We start from the raw sequence: 17,920 nt of genomic DNA, 5'->3' as shown, positions 1-17,920 counted from the left end.
TTGTCAAACCGTTAACGTCAACAGAGGTGCAATGGAGGTAGAATATGGAATCATTGTTGCTATACGTCAGATAATCGTTGATCATCACGACGGTTTCGGTCTGACTATTTAGTAACCGTATCCGTATCCGAAGATTTCCTGAACCTCTTTCGGTTGATCCAGAATCCGGTGCAGTACGGATTCAGTTGAGCCATCGCGAACTGCTCGTTGGTTTTGTATGAATAAGCTTGAGTTTTTCTCTGCAGGAGCAATGTCAAAATAATATGCTACTAAATACGAAAAATTCTCTTAGATGAACGAAATGAATTCGTGCGACCAACGAGATTGTTCGTAATATACACAAACGTTTATTAAAATAAACAAAACATTTCGTTTCATTCACGAAAAATAATGTCGTTTTCAACGACGACATTCGTGAAATGTACACTAAACAAGTAAAATTTATGAAAACTTTCGTTCATCAAGCGGTCATTTCTTCATACCACAATAAAATCGATTTTGCCAGATCTTTTTCCTAAATAAAAAAGAATCGATGTTGTCAAACAAAGGTTCCAAAAGATCGAATGAAAAAATAAGAGGATGATATATACGAAAACTTTTCTAAGATGAACGAAAAGAATTCGTGCGACCAACGAAATCGTTCGTAATATACATAAACGTTTATCATCAACGAATCATTTCGTTTCATTCACGATAAATAATGTCGTTATCAACGATAACATTCCTGCAATGCTCATCAAGCGGCTATTACTTCACACCAAAATCTTTCCCCAATAGAGGTGAACAGGTTGAAATAAAATCGATTTTGCCAGATCGATCCTTTTAGTTAGTTATAAAACTCGTTGTTGTTAAACATCGATCTTAACTCATCGATTGAAAAAATATGCTAATGAATACGAAAACTTTCCCAAGATGAACGAAATAAATTCGTGTGAGCAATGAAATCGTTCGTAATATACAAAAACGTTTATTAAAATAAACGAAACATTTTGTTTCACTTACGAAAAATAATGTCGTTATCAACGATTACATTCGTGCAATGTAAACTAAATAAGTAAAATTTACGAAAACTTTCGTTCATCAAGCGGCCATTTCTTCGTACCACAATAAAATCGATTTGGCCACATCGATTGTTTTAAATTAAAAAAAATCGATGTTGTCAAACATCGATCCAAAAAGATCGACTGAAAACAACAACGGTCTAATAAATACGCAAACTTTTCTAAAATAAACGAAATGAATTCGTGCGACCAACGAAATCGTTCGTAATATACACACACGTTTATTAAAATAAACGAAACATTTCGTTTCATTCACGAAAAATAATATCGGTATCAACGATAACATTCGTGCAGTGTACATTGAATGTGTAAAATTTACGAAAGCTTTCGTTCAGCAAGCGGCTATTCTTGTACATGAAATGAACGGAACCTACTACTTACAATGCACGCAAATAATTCGTTGCAGAAAACGACGAATGAATTCGTGCATTGCATGATCGATTTCATTATATTTACTGAAAGTAGAAACCATTTCTTTTACGTTTACCATTTTATGTAACATTGAAAAATCCTACTTAAGAGGGGCTAATTGAACTTATTTAGTCAATTTCATTTTCAAATTACTGAACCTCTCAGCATTTCCTAACTTGTATCAAATGAACTTCGCTGAAAACTATTGACTTTTGCGTTTGTCGTCTTTTGATTTTTTTTTTTGCCGCGAATTTGGCAATGGAATATTTTAGCTGAATTGATTAACGAACAGATTTCTGTTCGAATCCACAGGAAAATTTGACCGATTTGACTGATATATAAAAGCAGATTGGTCATGAATTTATAAGAAGCCTAACTTCAGTTTTAAGCATGCTCCGGCTAAGCTCATGAATGTTATATGATTGCATGATAGAATTGGATACAGAAGAGGTCCATCTTTAATAAATATGCTGTATCTTGATCAAAAAACCGGGCACTGCAAGACTTGGAGTACATCGCTACTCTGTTGGCCCGAAGTGTAGCCACTTTTGCTTCTGAAATTACTGCATTTCGACACAAACGTTCACCATGACAGAATTGTGAACAAAGGCTTATTTGTTCTTCAGATAGTTTATTTATTTATTTATTTATTTATTTATTTCAAGTCGTCAATCAGATGTAGACCGGTTTCTTACAATAATTATTAAACTAACTTAACACTAGTTAAAATTTTGGTTTACTTTAAACTGCTGCTTAAGTTTTGTTTTCGACATAGTGAAGTCAATGCTTTCGCAATGTTTGTTGTAAATATTCATCATTTGGTTTAAAGGGCCAAACTTGGCATAATTAGTGCGATGGCGAATTGTACAAAAGATGCTTCGGTTACGTAGTTGTCGAGAAGGAGCATAAAAATTTAGTTTCGATAAAAGTTCGATTGAATCAATACGATGTGATACAATGTCGTTTACAAATGATACCATAGAAAATTCACGACGATCTTTCAAGGTTTGAATGTCAATTAGTATGCACCGTGCTTCATAAGATGGCAAATGTAGTCCAGTCCAACCTAGTTTACGAAGAGCGAACATCAAAACTGCTTTTGTACTGATTCTATCCGGTTTGCATGCGTTGCTGAAAAAGGCGACCAAACTATACTACAATATTCTAGTGTTGAACGCACATAGGCTACATATAATGTTTTTATTGTGTAGGGATCTTGGAAATTATAGCTGAAGCGTTAGTGCAAACACACGATAAAATGCGACTGTCATTTGTCGTTTGATTTACTCGCAAATTGTTCATGGTTTGGTCGACTGTTTACATGGAAGAATGTCTGGACAAATCGAAATTTAACATTTATACGGCTGAAAAAATTCAAGATGAAAGCTGCTTAATATCTTCGCATAATCTGAATGGCAAACTAAACCTTTATGTTTAATGATACATGTTACCTAAATACTAGTGTACAATTATTTGCATACACAATTGACTAAGGTGTTTCAGCCGCACCAACTTATTTCTGTGTAGTCAAACCATTTCACGAACTTCAGAAAAGTAAATATTAAAGCTTAAATCTAATTTACAAATAGTATATACGATGGCTTGCCAAGGGGATCATTATCATGAATGAGATCCGAATATTGATTTTTTGGCGATCCTTTTTCTCATAACAGGAAGACGTAGCACGCGAAACGCACACTTAGCAAGCAATGGCAGGAAGCAGTAGGTACAGAACGCAATGTGTAGTAAGATAACCGTAAAATTGCTCCTTAAAAGCTAATTTTCCATTTAATGGGATTTTCCCCCATCCGCACCTGAAATCGGATAGAGACGGAGTGGATTAGATTACGACTCTAATTGGATATTCGAAATGTAAAAACGGAAAGATAGCTAGACTGAAAGAACCGTATCGAAACATCTTACGCTTTGGATCTCAGCTGTGATTTTTAAGTATCTTTTAAACGTGGTAAAAATGTATCTTTGAGATATCAAGCTATCACAAGGGAGGATCATCGGAATATACTGAGTCCCCACTTGAGGCGAAAAGTTTACGAATTTCGGTCATTAAAAAAAATATTATTGCATTTTTTGGAACCATCTCGTTCCATGAATTACTCAACCTGTTACTATCCTCGGTAGGGATGTCACATTGAAGTCTGTAGTACAGCTATAGGTGATACTCAAAGTAACAACAAATCTGTGAAAATGAAAGTTTCCAAGAAAGCGGTGCAAATATTGAATTTTTTAGTAAACCATTAAATATTTTAAAAAATCACAATCTATACGCGAACGGACATCTTAGCGGAATGAATGTACTTTATATATGTTTATACCACATTATATATGTTTTCTACTATTTAAGAAAACATATATAAAGAATTTTTTAAAATGTTAAAAAAAATGTCACCTGTGAAAAAGTATCTGTATATGTACTACAAATTGAACAACATATAAACATCTATGAATGTGGCAACCGTGGTTCTCGTTGATTAGAACGTGTTCTACCATCTAAGATTCTTTTCTATTTCTACTTATTTTCATGTGAAAACAAACGTTACGACATGGATTATGATATTATGATTTAAATGCAAAAAAGTTCCAGTAACACTTTAAAACCCTACTGATCCATAACTCTGCATTCCTCCCATCTTCATCCTTTTTTTTCAACGATAATCACTTCTTAGTTGATGGTAATCTATATAGTATCCCAAAGGGCGCTCTCCCTCCTCGTTAGACACCTTTTACTTGTTATGAGCTTCACTATCATTTCCTTCTTGCCAGTGCTTAGAAACGAGCAAGGGGGCCAGGTGAGGCAAGCATTACATTACCATTACAACTCCGGGTGATGACTTTCTTTCTATTTACCATTAGTGAAATGTGCAAGTAAAAGATCCGTTCTAAATTTTCATATATAATTGGTTTTCCGTTTACTTTTGCGTTTGTCCGTGTTGAAGCAGGAAGAGTAGGTGACCGAACAAATTGAAGATTATTTTACTTTATGCTACTGATCGCACTGTGTGGAGTTGGAGCAGTTGATTATTTTCTGGCGTAATAAATTGCCTCTTCTGGTTGAGTAATGGATAAGACATTCTTTTCATATGATTAGCTCAGACAAGCACTAAAATTTTTTTGTATTTTATGTTCATTCATCCTGTAATTTGAGAAATTTTGCTATGTTGCTCAAAATTGGACCGGAAAGGATTTATGTCATGTTTCCTTGTTAGAACAATTTGGCAATTTTCCGAGCATACGAAGCTTCACAATGTTATGCCTAGTTATGAACAATTGCACCATTACAAAACTGTTAATCTTTATTAACTGCTGGGGTAATACCCTTAATGAGGGATCAATATTAAAAAAAACCTTCATACTCGGTTCCGAGAACATGAGAACAACAAGCTGTGCACATAGTAAATGATAACAAACGATGCGAGACTTTGGGTTGAAGGTACTTTCAACGAGTTTGCTGTCTGTTAGCTTTCGACTACGAGCTAGTAAAGTAAAGAAGCTTCGTGAATGAAAACAATGTCAGGTAATTAATTAGCCTGTTCTACTTGACATGGGTTCCATCCTGACCGGACATATTTCAGGAGTCTGGTTTTACGTCTGCTTGCTCGCTCTTATGAAGCAAGTGCAAACCAAGTGCTCCGTACATCAATGTATCCCAGTACAGTAATGTTTCGATTATATCACGCTTATATATCCATATATGTATGCATGTATCTGTGCATATACATACGTATGTGTACATTCTTAGTATGTATATGTAAATCAGTATGTATATATTTAAGTAAATATATATACTTGTACTTATATATTGTTTTACAGATATATGCATCTATAACTAGGCGAGATATAATCGAAACATTACTGTATAACAGAGGCTGACTAAGATGCAGGGCCGTCTTATGGCCATTCGGGGTCTTCTGGACACTATTGAAATAAGGAGCACCTACAATTGAAAATGTTTCAAAAGCTGGAGGATATACTTTTCGGTCTATGTTTATATCTAGTCTATGTTTATGTCTAGTCTATGTTCGAACATTGATAATTATCGAGGAATCTTGTGTTTAATTGCTGTATCAAAACTATTAGAGCTGGTTGTTTTAGATCCTATTTTCTTTTACTGCAAACACTACATTGCAGACGACCAACACGGTTTAATGCCTACACGATCGACTAAGACCAACCTGCTCTCGTTCACAACATACGTAACGTACCCGATGGATTCGCTGACGGATTGCAAACCAATGTTATTAACATGGATCTATCTGCAGCCTTCGCTAAAATCAACCACGATATCGCAATAGCCCAGCTTCGCTCGTTATTTGTGGACTAATTCTGGGCTGGTTTCGTTCCTATCTCGATGATATTCCTCCTCTACTTTAATGACGTCAATATCACATTACAAGGACCTCGCCTTTCTTTCGTCGACGACATGAAAATTTTTCAACAAATATGGGATAAAACCGATGCTTTAGTGCGTGGTGTGATCAAAACATAGTTGCTTTAAAACCGGGTAAATGCTCCATCGGTACATTCACGCGGAAACGCCATCCGACTCAGTTTAACTACAATTTCTTCGACTCGAGCATTCCAAGACCCTCTCACGTCAAGGATCTTGGAGTCGTCATGAATGCGGCACTAAAGCTCAAACCACATACTTCGTACATCGTGGATAAGGCATCAAGAAAGCGTGGGTTCATCTTCCGAATAGCGAAAAACTTTAGGGACGTATACTGTTCAAAATCACTGTATTGCGCGTTGGTTCGCTCAACCCTAGAATATTGTTCTACTGTTTGGAATCCGCACTACCAGAAAGGCGTTAGCAGAATCGAATCTGTCCAACGCCGGTTCATACGCTCAGCACTCCAACATATCTCTTGGCAAAACATATTTCTCGACAAACATATGATTACGGCCTAAAAGCCAACTGTCAAAATCCACTTTGAATGGAAATTCCAGACAAACCGTTACTAGTCGAACACAGTTCACAACAGTTTATGAAAGAGAAAACTTTTCTCTTTCGTTTACTACCAACATCTGTGATTGGCGTGTAACGGTTTGTCCGGAATTTCCATTCAAAGTGGATTGTGACAGTTGGCTTTTAGGCCGTAATCATATGTTTGTCGAGATTTCAGCTGCCAACCTACGAAAACCGGAGGGACTGCTCTCAAGCCCTGTTCGTTTCGGACTTACTGTCTGCCAGGATGGATTGCCATACAATCCTCGGACGCCTGTATCATTAAGCGTTCGAGATCTACGCAATAACTCTCTTCTGTGAGTTCCGTTTTGGAGAACCAACTGTGGTCGCCAGAGCGCTGTTATCAAACTCCAGTGTATTTTTAACAGTGTGGCCTTTGACTTCAACCCGACGAGGAATTTGATCAAAGAAAAAATATTATCTATTCGGAAATGCAATTCGTTTTAGCAACCACCATTGAGGCTAAGGGGTGTGTTGGTGAAGTTACAACAAATAAACAATAAACATCTCCGTTTGTTAAAATAAAAAGAAACCGATGCAAAAGCATGGGAGGCATGGGCCTATAGACTGGGCCCACCATATGTTGACTGTTGTCACCATCTGTACATCAACAACCCCTTTGTTAAGAATGATCGACCCCGCGTGAAATTTAAATTTTGTAATTTATTTCTTGCATCAATTGTGTATTTTGCGAAATACATAAAAAAAAGAATTTGTCGTGCATTCATTCAAACTACAAGTCACTTGATATTAGCACAAAACTCATGGTTGCCATAACTAGCAGATGGATTAACTTAGTATACCGTGCAGTCAAATTAACTGTTGGTCTCTCCGCGTGTATTTAGATTTAAAACATCGTCTTTGTTCTAGACCACTCGCCGTAACTTCCCAGTCAAACAATTGGGAACTTGATTCGGAATCCTGAATGGAGTCAGTATAGATTCCAGCACAAATACAACAACCGATTCTGAAACCGATTGCTTTGGAAGCGATTGTTGCATTTTAGTTGGAATCCTTACTGACTTCATTAAGAACTCCGAACCGGTTCCGGAATGGGTTTAACTGTGTTACCGTTTACTGCAAGATAGTGTGGGTACAACAATTTGTCGGCGTAGTTTGATCTTAGCTTATTTTTTACACTGCGTGAACAGTCTCAAGCCTTAGGTTTAAAAGCACAGTTAAGGGTCGTGCGGATGCTCATAAAAGCTGTTGACGGCAATCAACACATTTCATTGCGTGTAGGAAACTTGGTCAACCAGTGTTGTTTTTGTTAACATTCCATATTCGTGTAATAAAACTTCTGTGTTTTGGTATACCGATGACTGCGGTATAAATTGTTTACTGGTCATAGTGCTTCTGAACTATTATCATCGCACATCTGACGTTCTCTTTTGTCTAAGCCGAGAGAAACGGTTTCAATTCCAGCGATTCTAACCTCAAATTGCAAGATGCAAAAACGCAAATGCAACTTCACCGCCGAACTTAAAAAAAGTACCAATGCTTTAGCAAGTGTGAGACACCTTTTCTAGCGAAATGTGAAATATGTAGATGTAATGTTTTAGTAGCTAATATGGGTACGTATTCTTATGATTTTATCTTAATTTTAACAAAAAAATCGTGGACAAATTTGATACGCTTTATCATTTATGAAAAGTGAAAAAAAAAATGATCGTGTAAAATACAAAAACAATTGAAAACATCGAGTTAACGATCAATTAGTCTAAATCAGATGACTTTCAAAATCAAACTAAAATTAAATTGTGATAATATAGCAATTTGTTTTAGGTAAAAATGCATTATCTAATGCTCACTTGAAATCTGACAAACATAAGTCAGCCATCCACGCTGCTACGACATCACATTCGATGGATAAACATGTTGTGAAGAAAACTTCTTCGCTTGCGATAAAGATTGCGATAGCAGAAGGGATTCTTGCATTCCATACAGTGACTCATAATGTTTCCTATAAACAATTGGATTGTGAGGGAACCCCTCCTCAAAACACTTTTTGCGTACTCGGAAGTGGCATCTAACATTTCATGTTCGCGTACAAAAACCGAAGCAATTATAAACAGGGTATTTTCTCCTAATTCGATTGAATTAATAAAACAAGAATTGATCGAAGTACCATTCATAGGAATTGATACAGATGGAAGTAACCACAAAAATTTAAGCTTTTTTTTCTTATCACAATTCAATACCTCGATAAGAAAGAATGACTAAAAGCTCGATTGTTACATGCTAGTAACCATCTAAATGAAAAAACTGAAACTGTTGTATCGTACACTAAAAGAAAATGAAAAAATTTTGTGCTTTCGTCGCTGATAATGCGAAGACAAATTTCGGAGGTGTGAAGCGCAGAGTAAAAAAGAACACTTTCGATGTTTTGAAGGAAAAATTAAACAAGCCGCATTTGGTAGGAATATTGTTCATAACGCAGCTCACCACGGATTGAATCGGTTCAGCTTGTTCGACATCGATTATATTGTGTTAAACATATTTGAATATTTCTCTACTTACACTGTAAGAACCGGAGAATTGAAATCATTTTGTGAAGTCGAACACGATGGTTGAATCTTTTACCAGCTGTAGAGCGAAATCTTAAAATGTTTCTTATCGCAGAAAATACCTCAGTTGTGATAGAAAGCTCTTTTTAGGCACAACCTTAGCGAATGTTTTTTTTTATTTTTTGTCCATTCATTAATGTTCCCTTTTCAACTGAAAAAAACTGTTGTTCGAAAGAAAAAATAACAGCATTCTGAAAATCGATGCAATATTCGAAGATCTATTTGAAAAATTATACGAAAAGCATCAGTCAAAATTCGTTGCTTTGACAAAACTTGAGAATTGAGATTGTGTACAATGAAACTGTAGAATATTTCAAAGTTTTGACGAAGAGTTTCTTCAAATTCAAAGTATTCAAATGGCGAGACTTAAAAAGAGGCAATATGTTGCAGTACAAAGTTGTTGAAAAATGCTTCAAGTATTTGCTGAAAAATGCATTGACATAGAAGATTCAAAGCTACATGATCAAGTCGTTACAGTGGCGTAGCCGAAAATTTGGTTTGGAGGGGGTTTTGATGTAAAGTTTTAAACAATTTTGTTCAAAATATGAAATAATGAATGCGGCATATCGAGATATAAATGAACATGCTATCGGTCTGAATAGTCGACAAAGTTGTTTGAAATAGTATTTTCGAAAACTTTGCTGGAGACATTAAGTCTCGACCCAAATTTTCTTGAAGAGTAAATTCTCTATAATTACTTCTAGGAGGATTAACTGCCAAAATTATTTTATGAGAAGATGAACAGTTTTACGTTTTGAAATTCCCAAGGTTAAATGAGATAAGTTTTTGGTTTTGTCTAGGTAATATTTGGGCGAAATAAGTTTGGCAGTTTCGAATGAAGGTAATCGTGACCGTTAAAAATTTATCGAGCATTGATTTTACTTTTCTTTTTTATTCAAGCTCTTGACTATATAAGATTGACTTGACTTAGAGGCTATTCATATAGTTTATAATACATCAAAAATAAAATGCTCATACAAACCGATGCTGACCTGCTAGAGAAAAACTGTATCATCACTTCCAAATAGTTTCCGAAATGTTATTTTTGTTATTAACCATATTGAATTTTTATCTAAACGCTACGCATTCTAAATAAAATACATTTTCAGTAAATGTTGAAATGTATGCAAGTTTTCGGTGAATAAGTTTTTTTATAGACAATAAACCTATTCAAACTTAGCTTCCCATTCGAAAAATTGTCTCTAATCCATAGTTTGGAGCATCTTTCCTAAAATGAGCTCATAATAATTCAGACAGTTATTTCATTTTAAATTGAAGTAATTTGCCAACTATGGGATTTCGGCTAAGAGATAAGTTACAAGATTCCATTTCCACAATTTTCCAAAAGTCATCATAATGCTTTAAACGCGGTTCTCAATGTAGTGATCGGAGAATATTTGTCCAAAAATATTTTGTGGAAAATTTAATTAAACTCGTCAGTATCAATTAATGTTTTCAATCCTATTAATTTTGGTTTGGGGGGTTTTAACCCCCAAAACCCCCCGCTGACTACGCCACTGAGTCGTTAATTTAAAAAAAAAACTGGTGATTAAAAGTAATTAATAGCATTTCTACTAGAGATGGGCAAAACACTTTGTAAAACCATTCCTGACTGAATAGTTCTGTAAAAAGAACTAGTTCACCTGAACCGTTCTTCCGTTCAGCAGATATTTTACTTACATCTAGCGAATTGTTCTCAAAACATTCGAGTCTGGGAGAGGCACCAAACAGATACAATACAATTTCTGAACGAGAGCTCTCACAGAACGTTTGCTGCCTAAACTGTTTTATCTCTATTTGCTGAACGTGTTCACCAAGCGAGGCGAGGTCTTTATGATGTACAATGAAAGAAACAGAGAACGAGATGAATATTTTTATTTTCATTGTGTCTCGTTAATCGCCCGATTACTGGGAGAGCACCGAGAGCGGTTTGCGAGATCGAACGACAGCATCGGCGCTTAGCAAACTATTCGAAATGTCTATCCAAAACCGCATACTGGGGTACATGGTAGAGCATAACATCCTTTCCGAAAAGCAGTTCGGATTTCGAAGAGGTCATTCAACATTACATCAGCTTCAACGTGTCACAAACAATATCGCTCGAAACAAATCAATCTCGAAGTCAACTGTCATGGCCTCCTTGGACATTGAAAAGGCTTTCGACAGTGTTTGGCACAACGGCCTTATTCACAAGCACGTCACCTTCAACTTTCCAACATACCTATTCAAGCTTATTGGCAGCTACCTATGCCAACGCAGTTCAAGAGTGTACCTTAACGGTGAAGTATCCGACGTTTATGATGTTCCAGCTGGGGTCCCGCAAGGAAGTATCTTGGGTCCCATACTATATAACATCTTTACCTCAGATGTCCCACTTCTCCAGGGGGGCGGTAAATTGTCTTTCTTTGCGGACGGATTCAGCGATTTCCTACAGTGGTAGAGCCGTCAACCAGCTTACCAGAAATCTCCAGAATGGTCTAGATTGTTATATCGACTATCTTACGGACTGAAAAATAACCGTGAACGCTGCAAAAACCCAAGTTATCATCTTACCTCGTCGGAACTCTCAACAAGTGTATGTCCATGGTGTAAGCATACCGTGGTCAACCGAAGTTCGCTATCTAGGACTAATTCTGGACAGAAAAACGATCTACCGACAGCGTATTAAAAATACGGTACAAAGGAGTCTGACTATGCTTAAAAAGTTGTACCCCGTGATAAATCGAAATTATCCACCACAAATCGTCTAGCCGTCTACAAGCTGATTGTACAACCCATGCTGCTTTATCATGCCCAATATGGAAGGATTGTGCTACGTCGCATCTGCGGAAGGTGCAGGTACTCCAAAATGATCCTGAAACTTCTCATGCGGACAAACACTACAGACGTTCACCAACAGGCAAATATTGCCAAAGTTTCAGATAGAATCCTCGAAATCCAGTAGCTCCATCCGTATAATGAGTTACACATCATTACATTACATGTTTCTCATAAAAGAACACTAATGTTCTCTAGTAAAAGTCTAAACAAGATGAGTTCGACATATTCAAACGAGCAGAAGTTTTTTTGTATTCAAATGTCCATCTTATATAAACGTTTCAAGTAGAAAGTGGTATTGACTAACTTTGTGCTTCGATTGACTTCATGAAAAGCAAATCGAAAAAACAACATTTTTCAAACACATTGTTTGATAAACCATTCCATTTTCGTTGTTCGAGAGTGAAACGATTTACTATCAGAATGCAGTATATGCATTTACTATCAGAATGCAGTATATGCAACGACGGTGTTATATGTCTTTTACTTTGAATTTAGCATATACCCCGACATTTTGTCAAATATCGTTCTATCTTTACAAAATATTAGATAATTGCCAACTGTTGAACAAAACCGGAACATATATTGCTAAGATTATTTGGCGCTTCAACAATTTCAAGTTTAGTTCAACTTTTTTGAGCCACATTTCTTGAAGCTATGGTTGTCAATTTTCTCTTGACCAGACTTTTAATGTAGGAACTTTGAACGATACATTTACAGTTACAACGATACATTACAGTTTTGTCGTTTGCTAGAGAGTTGAGGCGAAATTTTGTAGCTCGTACTGTCAAATACAAATGTCCGATTGACAGTACAAGTTACTGATTTTTGCGTCAACTCTCTAATAATCTCTTGCCAAATCTAAAAATAGAGTGTCATGTTAGATTGTCGGTGTGTACACTTCACCACAATAATTCAGTACCACAACGAGACAGAAAGCTCGTTGGACAAACACGTAATTTTGTTTTTTGTCGGGATTTCACAAAAGTGTAGCTTTAAAGCGCTTTAGGTTATGCATTTATTAGGTTTTCAGAACAATTTTTCTGTTTTAGATTAGAAAGATGGCTAGGTAATGTCAGCGACTTTACCGTAATGAAGTAACATACACTATAGGCTGTTAACCCTTTCATGCCCAACTTGTTTCTAGTGCATGTAGGGTTTCAAAACTATTTTTCCTTGAAAACGGTGGGGTCAAGAAACACGAAAAGCCTATTTTCATAAAGATAGGTGCTTCCATGGCAGTGCTAGAAGCTGGTCAATTTTTACCCTCCAATGCTCGAAACAATTCTCCTAGAATAATTACAATAGTCCGATTACGTGGATAACGTAGCCAACGACAGTCTAAATTGATAAGTTTTATCAGTTTTCAATAATATTGCACAATAACGAAGATATATGAAAAGTACATTTTCCGCCGTCAAAGTAAACTGTCTTTGGCAGCACTGCTCTATCGGAACACAATTAGACTAAATGCAATAACTTCAGCTTTAAAGCTGATCCTTGTAACTGTTAATACTCAAATTAAAGGCAATAACCACATTAATGAGCCTTACTTGTTTTTGTGAGCAAATCTCGCCTCAATCAAAAGTTATAGCTGTTTAAAAACGTTGTTGTCCACAAACAACATGGGTATGAATGGGTTAATACGAATGCTGCAATTTTTACTAATTTCTGAAAGGTTTTATTAAAATATGTTATTTCGATATATCTAAAGGAAATAGCGAAATAACAGTACAAGCAAATCCGATTCTCTACTGTTGCCAAATGAATTGTTTCACTTTCATTAAATGCTCTTTTCAGGGTAACCATATGAGGATAAATATGGTCGAATATTTATGATTTCGATGTACGTGTACCGATATTTCGGTGTTTCCATTAGAAATAACGAAATAACTGGTTTTAATAAAACCAATCAGAAAATAGTCAAAACTGTGCCATTTGTATTAACAGCCTAAAGTGTATTCTACTTCAATCCTGTTATGTCTCTGACATTACCCACCCTTCTTTTCATTTGCGTTTATAACGTTGCATGTATTCGGAGAAATAGCGCGATTCGACATTAAAAAGTCCTTATAGGACCTATTCGCGTACAATTCTGAGTGCTCTCTACCTACTACGAAGTGGGAGACCGTCCACTGCTGTTTATGTCAAATCTCGTTTCGTCTACGCTTTAATCGTAGTGTCGATAATCAAGCCTTGTATGCTTCCACCGGAGGAATTTCTTGTTTTGATTTGATTGTTTCGGATATAGTGGACACGTAGCTGTTCACATCAATAGGTGGTGGAGTAATCATGATAATATTGAAATTGTTGCGAAAATCATGCAGTAAGATAGATCGGTTATCAACGTGAAGACAACCCTATGGCATACCGTGGGAGTTGCAAGTCTTCTTGAACCAGCTGAGGTGCGATGTATAGGGGAACAATGTCTGCCTTTGATTCGGACTTGACAACCGACAACTTTAATATCTAGTACCGAGAATTAACTCGGCTCTGGCGAATAACGTTAAAACTGTGGAAGATCTACGTCGGAAGTTAACCAAATACTTCGTGTTAAAACTAGGAAAATCATGGGAATGAAATATAGGGACACGTGGAATTTTCGATGTCACATGACAAAATTCCTGTTAGTTTCTAAGATTTCCGAGACGAGGAGCCACTTACTTCGGTTTTGTAATGGCACCCATCAAAAGACACTCTCAGGCCTTTACGAGGCAGCTTAGGAGAGGAAATAATTTTCTTTTTTCGAAAATTTATAGGTACATTAGAACATGTTTCCTCAATGGGATTGCCAGCAAGGATGCAAAATGCCTACCTTTTCTGCCGCTGTAATTTTCTGCCTACATTCTCATTCCTCTTTCGACGCTGCTGTCCTTCGCTATTGCAGGACGCCCAGTGCTGTACGGCAGTCTGTAAGCAAAGCAGTAACATGACAAAGAAATACTGCCCCCAGTACAGCCACCAGACGCGAACGGTACAGCTTCTCTTTCCTTATTTTACACTTTTTAATATTTTTAATCTATTCAATATTTTCAATCACAAACGACGACAATAAATGCGATTCGTTTACGTCACGACCGGCATCAACGCTTTCGTGTGCGGGCCTCTCTCTTTGACTACGCAGAGAAAAGTGTACAAAGCGAGAGAACAAACTTTACTACGCCACACTCACCGAACAGTCGGAGTACAGCAGCAAAACAAAAATGTATTCTACTGCTCTACGGGAAAATGTACTCGGTTTGGCTACCGTTCTGACAAGAGCTGTAGTAAAGCGTCGCTGTAGCGGGCTGTACGGCTTGTGAAAATGTAAATATACCGAAAAAAATGTAGTTTACCAGTACCTTTGGTATCCCTGATTGCCAGACTCTCGCTCGTTAGTGGACAAGGGAGCGTAGAAATTAGTCGTAGTTTCTACGTTTCTACATTGAGTAGCTGTATCACCAGTTGTTCGTAATGACGGCATGCCCTGAGGCACAAAAAGGTGAACAGGTAGACGAGCCCCGTTCAAATTAACAAAGCTTGGAAAAGTAGATCTGGCGAAAGGCTGGTCATGAGACTGATTGAAAATAAGTTCTCCTCAATTTATACTGTACGCATTTGCTTGCACTGACTGAAGCAAAGGGTTCTGGAATGAGCCAACCTGATATTTCACAATTAATTCCCCTGTCGGTGACTACACTATAAATCTCTACTTCCCAGGCGGGTACGTAGACAAGATACTACTTTATACACGGCCGAGTGCTGTTTAGTTGTTTAGTTAGTTTAGAAAATTAATGCAACGAAATTTAAATCAATAGAGTAATTGGTACTTAGCTGTGGTACATTTGTAGTGTCAATAAGCAACAGACAGATTTTCACTGATCCGTCAGTCACACAGTCCGTTAACAAAGGGTATTTCCAAATAGCCACCAGGTATTATCCGGAAAATTTCACTTTTACTTACATACACCATGTCTGAACTTTTGTCACTCCGAATCTTACTACCCGCTCGGGAAAAAAGTATTTCGCCGGCCCTGCAATTGACGAATCATTAAGAACAAGAGTAGTGTCATTTGTCTGCCGCGCTCTTATAATTAGACCTCATTGAACTTTTTACGGCTACGTGAATTTCTCGTTGATGCCTAATTTGGAAAAAAATGCAATAACTCAGGCATTGTTCTGCGTTTAGAATGATCAAAATGTCATTAAATGCGGAATAAAATGTTTCGTTAGAACAAGGACGTTTCTTTGGAACAAAGTTGAACTATTTGCATGTTTTGCAAGAAAAAATCGCGAAATTTTCTTATTATTGTTCCAAAATCGCACAATAGCTCTTAAACACTCTTTAAAAAATTGCGATGTGGATGCCGTAATGCCCATGCTGTTGAGGACATTGCCATAACCGCGGCGAGCCCTAGTAACTGCAAACTGAATCCACTATTACCGTTGCAGTTGTTGTGTTTGTGCGTAAATAATATTCCAAATTCAAAACTAGTCAAGTAAATGATTATAGGGCAACTTTTTGGCCGATTTTGTCGCTGTATTTATGATAGTCACTGAACCATGTAATAAAATATGTGCACCAGAATCGCAGAACCATGATAGCGTTCAATTAATTTATTTGGCACGGCTTGTGGCCTGATTTGACTAATCCTAAATTTCCGGCTGCCGGTCCTAAAAGTTTTGACATATCAATGAAAAACTGAATATCGATTTAATTATACGACTGGTCGATTGAATATTGATATTCAACAGATTTGTCATCAATTAGTCGTTATCTGTCGCCATCGTGGGAGTTGGGATAGCGACGATAAAATACAAACATGCGTTTAATTACTCTAATGATGACTTATTAGTTTGAAACCGAACAGCAGTGCGGATATGTATATGAAGTGTCAACGTGTCCTAAAAATCCTTCACCAATATCGCTTGACTCTCAACAGCCTGACACAACATTTCGATCAACTTTTCCCCGTGTTTCTACATTAGTGGGAAACTCATTGCGGCAAGGCATGACAGACGAGAATTTGATTCGAGCAAATATATTCATGTTTCTACCAATTTCTCCAACCGTTTTGGAACATGAGCCGAATAAATTTTCCAACCTACCTTTGCATGTGAGAAATAAAATCGATCGATTATCGAAAAACGGAGGAAGGAAAACTTAATTTTACCCGACATGGAATTTCATCGGTTATCCCTGAAACGGAAAGGGTCGACCGGCAATGCCAATGAAGTGTATGCCGAAGTGCTTTAGTAGAATGAAAGATGGAGTGTTGTTGAACGTGACATTCCTTGGCTGTATCCTTTAGTAAAGGGGAACTGGCAGGTTCTAAGTACATTACCTTCACACACTGCACTGCCTGGTGCAGTAGCGACAATTGCGCAGTGACCTCGTTTTTACGTGTTCCCTGGATATTTTATACTGCCTTTGCTAAAACGTCTTTACTGTTAAGTGTCAATGGAAATAGATCGATTCTCAATTGACTTGTCATAAAAGGGGTTTGACGTGGTATATTACTGAAAGATAACGATGAGCAGTTGAAATTTTCGAACTAGAAACATTAAGGGAGCCTAGGGCAAGTGTGCGATAGGGGTAAATTTACGAAGTCCTCTTTGCTACGCTCGCATTAAACGTGTGGAAATATTGGTCGTTTTATCCTTCAAGCAATATGAAATATATTCTCCGACGTGTTATTTTTTAGCATTGAAAACGCTTTACTCGATTATATGTGGCTGGATCTAGGTGCAAAATAAAAATTTGGAATTCGATCCGGGTAACGAAAATGTGACATAATTTTCAAAAATTGTTGTGCTTTTACCTGTTGATGGATTTGCATCATTTAATCACTAATTGATTCGGTAAAGTCCAACTTAAAAATTTTGAAGTAGAATACTTCTAACGTTTCAGTTGAACTACCTCGTTTGCTTTCTATTATTTTTTTCAGATATGCTCTTTTCCGCTTGTATCGTACATCATCGGCAATGGTTTGATCCGACTTCAAGGTCATATCAAACATATCTGTCGAATGAGTTAACAAACACGGGACCTACAGCGCAAACATCACATGCGTAGTTCGGTGTTACCGATCCTCAACTGA

This window comes from Topomyia yanbarensis, chromosome 2, assembly GCF_030247195.1.
Source record: "Topomyia yanbarensis strain Yona2022 chromosome 2, ASM3024719v1, whole genome shotgun sequence".
Classification (NCBI taxonomy): Eukaryota; Metazoa; Arthropoda; class Insecta; order Diptera; family Culicidae; genus Topomyia; species Topomyia yanbarensis.
Note: the sequence above shows the minus strand (reverse complement) of the source record.